Source organism: Pagrus major, chromosome 6, assembly GCF_040436345.1.
Source record: "Pagrus major chromosome 6, Pma_NU_1.0".
NCBI classification, from domain to species: Eukaryota; Metazoa; Chordata; class Actinopteri; order Spariformes; family Sparidae; genus Pagrus; species Pagrus major.
The window spans coordinates 3,477,021-3,483,461 of record NC_133220.1 but is presented as its reverse complement, the minus strand read 5'-3'; the positions used below and the strand labels follow the sequence as shown (position 1 = coordinate 3,483,461).

The 6,441-nt window shown below is 43.3% G+C and overlaps 1 long non-coding RNA gene across 1 annotated transcript; it reads left to right on the top strand.

The window, feature by feature from the left end:
* Positions 1-4,156: 4,156 nt before the first annotated feature.
* On the top strand, positions 4,157-5,962 carry LOC140998431 (uncharacterized). Its single transcript, XR_012179430.1, has 2 exons — positions 4,157-4,350; positions 4,989-5,962. It is a non-coding gene; the product is annotated as an uncharacterized lncRNA (long non-coding RNA).
* Positions 5,963-6,441: the final 479 nt, after the last annotated feature.

Genomic DNA, 6,441 nt, shown 5'->3' with positions numbered 1-6,441 from the left:
ATTTCCATCCCCTTTATAAGTAATAGGGCAGTTGTAAGACTTTGGTTTATTGTGTCACAGTTTATATTTGTTAAAGTTTACATCAGTGTTAACGTGCAGTTAAAGTGTATTACTGTTAATACTCCATATCTCAGCTTTCCCATATCATTCATAGGCTACGTATATATATATATGTATATATATATATATATATATATATATATATATATATATATATATATATATATGTATATGTATATGTCCTCTACCTCAGCACAGAGAGTGACACAGCATCAGGACTAAACACCAACAGTGTGGTAGGCGCTGGTGGAGGGGCCCCAAGCAACCGCCTACCTATGCCTCTATGTTAAGACCGGCTATGACGATGGGGCTATCCCCTAAGCAAGCCCGACCCTGGCGCCGCCTCTGCCTGTGAGTCTGGCTGACTCACAGGAACTTTTAACAGTCCTGTCACTGAATTCACTAAGCGCTGATTGGTTGCGGAGGGAAAAGTTAGAGTAGTGGGCGGCAGGGGTGGACTGGGACAAAAATTCAGCTCTGGCATTTTCTGTCCAGACCAGCCCACTACATTATCAGCGGACACCACGTAGAAGTCCACAAATCTCGTGGCGTCCTTTCTCACACATACTACAAAGGAGAGTCATATTCCTTGATAGCAGTTAACAAATAAAGCACGTAGCTATGAACTCAAGGACTAAAACTGACAGCTATAGCAATCAACCAATCAATCTTTGTTCATTATAGTGTCAAATCACAACAGAAGTTATGTTATGACCAGGGGTGGGACGAGACTAACGGGAAGAACCCAAAACCAGAGACGGGGTGGAGTTTTTCTCACATCATTACTTACATTTGCACAACAGTTGGTGCATTTCTCAAAACAATTAGTACAAACTGCAAAACCTTGTTGATGACCTGCAAAAGCATGTCACATGCTCAAAATAGAGGTCATTCCTCAAAACCAAGTATTCCTATCAATGAAAGTGTGTGTGTCATAAAAAAAAGTCCTGACACCATCATTTATGAACAAGGTCGTCAAATGGCTTTGTCGTGTTTTCATTAGGACACTTTACTAGTGTTTCCCAATGCAAAAAAGCCAGATCTTTGTGACCTGAAAATGCTCAAGACTATACACTAACACTATACACAGCCATTTGAAAACTACAGTAAAAGTAAATTTACACACAAATTATACCTGTTAGATAGTTATCACCTCAGTAAACAATAAATGAATTGAAAGATTACAATAAATTCAATGGTAAATATTGCAAATTAAACTTATTATTTGCTATAGGTTTACTTGTGTTTTGTATCTCTGTTTACAGCTCATCAGGCCACGTGAATGTTTACTGTTGCTATGGCAACAAGAGACCGCTGACGTTAGCATCTGTTAGCTAGCTTAGCTAAATCATCTGAACAATAATAACCCATAATATCACAATTCGGCGTATTTGAACAAAATCAACCACAACTACCAACAGTCACAGCCCTTTAACTCTGGGCTGATGTGCTGCCACATGTTAGACTGTCAAAGTTAGAAAATAACGACTTCAGTCCCTGAGGAGCTACGTTAGCATTAGCGGCAGCTGCGTTAGCATTAGCGGCAGCTACGTTAGCATTAGCGGCAGCTGCGTTAGCATTAGCGGCAGCTACGTTAGCATTAGCGGCAGCTACGTTAGCATTAGCGGCAGCTACGTTAGCATTAGCGGCAGCTGCGTTAGCATTAGCGGCAGCTACGTTAGCATTAGCGGCAGCTACGTTAGCATTAGCGTCAGCTGCGTTAGCATTAGCGGCAGCTACGTTAGCATTAGCGGCAGCTGCGTTAGCATTAGCGGCAGCTACGTTAGCATTAGCGGCAGCTACGTTAGCATTAGCGGCAGCTGCGTTAGCATTAGCGGCAGCTGCGTTCATCAGTATGCAGTTAGTGAGGTCGCATCACATTCAATGTAAAAACGTTTTTTTACTTTGTTTTGGACATGTCTCAAACATTTAGCCGAGCCAGCCCCAGGCTAACGTTACTGACCCTGTCTGCCTCCACTCGCTCATCATCGTCAGGTCCTCCTCCCTCGTCTCCCGGCGCAGCAGCACCTGTGGCTGCTGGCGGGTCGGTGTCACTGGTCCCGGCACCAAAAAGCTCCGTCAACTTCGCACATTTAGCAGCCTCCACCTCCAGAGACTTCAACTTTTTAATCGCTGTTTCTCAGCTGTTTCTTCCTCTTATCCATTTCAAGACACAGTTTGGAAGATGCTCACTACTACCACTCACTAACGTTACTACTGGCTCAGCAGCAGACAAATATTGGTAGTGACTATTTTGCAATCCTCGAACATTGGTTGTGACATGTCACGACCATCTATATAGAAACCTACGCCCATGGTGTGTGAGTGAATGAGTAAGTGAGACTGTGCGTAAAGTGTGAGTGAAATTGCACTTACAAAATTAACAATTACAATATAACAATAGCAATTGCGAAACAATGTATGCAAACAGTCATACAACAGTAGTATACAAAGTGTGTATGAGAGGAAGGGATTGAGATGGGGATAAAGCAGGGTTTGCAAGGATTAATTATGTTTTTGTGTGTCTGTTTGTGTGTGTGTGTGTGTGTGTGTGTGTGAGAGAGAGAGAGAGAGAGAGAGTGTAAGTGAGAGAAAAAGAGACAGAGAGTGAATGAGATTGCAATTATGAAATTACAATATAACAATAACTACAAATTACTGTGCAATGTATTACAAATAAATTACAAAGCAATGTATGCTCAACTACAGTAGTAGTATGGTGTGTGAGAGGAAGGGGATGGAGAGAGTGAGGGTTTGCAAAGATGAATTATTAGTGAGTGAGTTAGTGGGAGAAAGAGAGAGAGAGAGAGAGACGGGGAGTCTGTATGTGTGTGTGTGAGAGCGAGAGAGAGAGAGACAGGGAGTGTGTGTGTGTGTGTGTGTGTGAGTGAGAGCGAGAGAGAGAGAGACAGGGAGTGTGTGTGTGTGTGTGTGTGTGAGTGAGAGCGAGAGAGAGACAGGGAGTGTGTGTGTGTGTGTGAGTGAGAGCGAGAGAGAGACAGGGAGTGTGTGTGTGTGTGTGTGTGAGTGAGAGCGAGAGAGAGACAGGGAGTGTGTGTGTGTGTGTGTGTGTGAGTGAGAGCGAGAGAGAGAGAGACAGGGAGTGTGTGTGTGTGTGTGTGTGTGAGTGAGAGCGAGAGAGAGACAGGGAGTGTGTGTGTGTGTGTGTGTGTGAGTGAGAGCGAGAGAGAGACAGGGAGTGTGTGTGTGTGTGTGTGTGTGAGTGAGAGCGAGAGAGAGAGAGACAGGGAGTGTGTGTGTGTGTGTGTGTGTGAGTGAGAGCGAGAGAGAGACAGGGAGTGTGTGTGTGTGTGTGTGAGTGAGAGCGAGAGAGAGACAGGGAGTGTGTGTGTGTGTGTGTGTGTGAGTGAGAGCGAGAGAGAGACAGGGAGTGTGTGTGTGTGTGTGTGAGAGCGAGAGAGAGAGAGACAGGGAGTGTGTGTGTGTGTGAGTGAGAGCGAGAGAGAGAGAGACAGGGAGTGTGTGTGTGTGTGAGAGAGAGCGAGAGAGAGAGAGACAGGGAGTGTGTGTGTGTGTGTGTGAGAGAGAGAGAGAGAGAGAGAGAGAGGGAGAGCTTAGTTGGACTAGTAGAGAGTGGGTGTATGGGAGTGAGGTTGTAATAATGAAATGGTAATTATTAACATTGTGTAAAGCAACTCATGTAGAGAGCTCGAGAGGGAGTAGGTCAACATCACGTTCATGGTCAGAAGAAGGGTGGCTATTTGGCCTATTCACCACTATATCTTCGTCTGCATCAGTCGCTCCTCCACCAATTCTACTGGGTTGTCTGCACTATCGGACTCGGGAACAGCTGATTGTAGCTCCTCAACAACGCAACGACGTCTTCCTTGACATTAATGTTATTATTTGTGTCAACCGGTGGTGGCACAGTAAAAAAACTTGGCGTTTTTCTTTTTAGTTTCTTCTCGCGTTTTCCTCTTATTAGACCCGCTTGGATAATTACGCTTCATTTTACCAGAACTCCGACTGTACACCTCTCTCGTAAACAAACCGCAGCACATCACTTCCGAGCTGCGGTCGCGGTCGCGGATGACTCATGGAATAGTCCATTATAGTACGGGGGGGGGGGCAGTAAACGTCGCAGAGGAGGATGAGAAGCAGCAGCAGGGCACAAACACCACGCTGCTCTTCTCCAACTTTAACTTTACTCGCAGAACATTTCACGTCAGCAGATGATTCAACTTTCGCGTCTCTCTCGGTGGATTTTATTGTTTTATTCTTCTTCATGTTGAACCTCCCCAACACCACCACGTCTGTGAGGACATTCAGGTAAGGCAGCTTGCACGCAGGTGAATTTTTGGGATGTTAAATGTTATGTGACGTGCACCTTCATGGCTGGGTGTTGAGCTGTGCGTGTCTTTGTTGCAGTGTTTGTGATTTAAAGACAGACAGGCGGTTTCACGTGGGGATTTTTAAGGACTTTGAGCTTTTCTGGTGCTAAGAGTGACGTATTTCACGCGGAATTGCAGAACGAGCCTTCACACATGTTTTTCTTGTGTGTTGAGGTTTTTTAGTAACGTATCCCTTTTAAAAATCTTGTTAAAAATCTTTTTAAGTGTAATTTAAAGGGAGTCTGGTGCAGAAGCATTCAGTCAACGCGCTCTAACGGGAGAGTGACGCTGCGGTGAATCTGCGTTCAGAACCTCATTTAGAAATGTGTGTATTTTAGATTCTGCCTTTAAATGCACGCGTTGTACTTAGTCGCCGGTAGTTTTGGAGACTGGCATTCATTCACGTGTAATAAACAGTAGTTAACTGTTATGTTGGATTAGGAAAATGTCTTCATTAAAGCTAATATTTACTTATTTTAACTGTCTTGTCAGGCAGCAGACTGGTCTGTGTTTAGGTTTTGGCCACTACCTCACTGATTTGTTTTCTTTTGTCCTGTTTTGTCATTTTTCTCTCAGATTCTGAAATCAAACTTCTTCAATCAGTCGCAGGACTGGCTTTACTCTGACTTCTGCCAGAGTTTGATGAAGGACCTCCAGTCACTACCGACACCACCACAGTCCCCCCACCCAATGACAGCAAGAAGAGGGACGACCAAAACACTGAAAACTGCTCCAGCTCCACACTGAATGTGAGTTTTACTGAAAACACGACTTGAAGTAAAAGTAAGTATCAGTGTGGAGCCACGAGGAAGAGACTGTACCGGCTCGCTGTGTTTTCAGCAGGAGAAAATGGACTCACATACAGAGGAGGATCTCTCCTGTCCTATCTGTCAGGACGTCTTTAAAGACCCTGTCGTCCTGTCATGCAGCCACAGCTTCTGTGAACTCTGTCTGCAGAACTGGTGGACAGACAAACAGATACAGGACTGTCCAATGTGTAAGAGAAGATCATCAAAAGATCATGGACTGTTGTTCAAGATGTGTGAGGACATCTCACTGAAGGAAAAGACTTCAGCAGTCCCACAGACTGCAGAGATAATTGTACAAAAACTCAAAACCACAGAGACAAATATTGTTTATCAAACCTAATGTCTCTACTGGTGATCAATTAGAGTGGCTCCACCAAGTTTACACTTAGGTCTTGGGGAGAACGACTGCAAAGGCCAAAAAAGCAGAATAAAGCCATGAAAGTGTAAAATTGGTGGCGTAAACCTTTAAGGAGAGCTGTGGGATCTACCGTGTCATCATAACTATACACACTGTCAACGGTGTCACATGACGTTTTAAGCACATGTAGCGGTGTCTGTAGTGTTTTGTAGTTTGTTTTTTTAGTTCATTGACAGTTGAATTCATGTATAAAGTGATTGTATTTACATTCAAGTGTTGTTATTCAAAGTATTCAAACAGAGATCAAGTGTTCATTACTTGTGTCAGTGACTCAGTTTTGTCATCCGGTCTGTAAACTAATAAATGTCTTCATTTTAAAAATGGATGTTTTCAAAAATGCTTTTACCTGAAACCTCATTTTATTCTGTTTTCCTTGTACCAGAGCTCATTTCAATTAACCGTCTAGTTTGTAGATTATAAGGGAAACTACTGGCTGAACTGGAATAAGCATAATTATGTTCATATTGTCTGAAACTGTTGTTTCCGTCATGTTGCACCGTGTTACAGAACAGACCAGGAGAAACACCGACTTCTTCAGAAAGAAACTGAGTGATATTCCTATCAAACAAACTGTGACATATCTGGGTGTAGTGCTTGAAAAAAATGAGAACAGACGCTCTGAGATGAACTTTGAACCAATAACTCAACAGATACAAAGAAAATTCAATATGTGGTTAATGAGGGATCTGTCTTTAAATGGTCGGACTTTGTTATCTAAAGCCGAAGGAATATCAAGATCTGTATACTTATCACTAGCACTAGAAATGCCTGCATTAGTGTCTAAGAAATTAGATCAAATGTT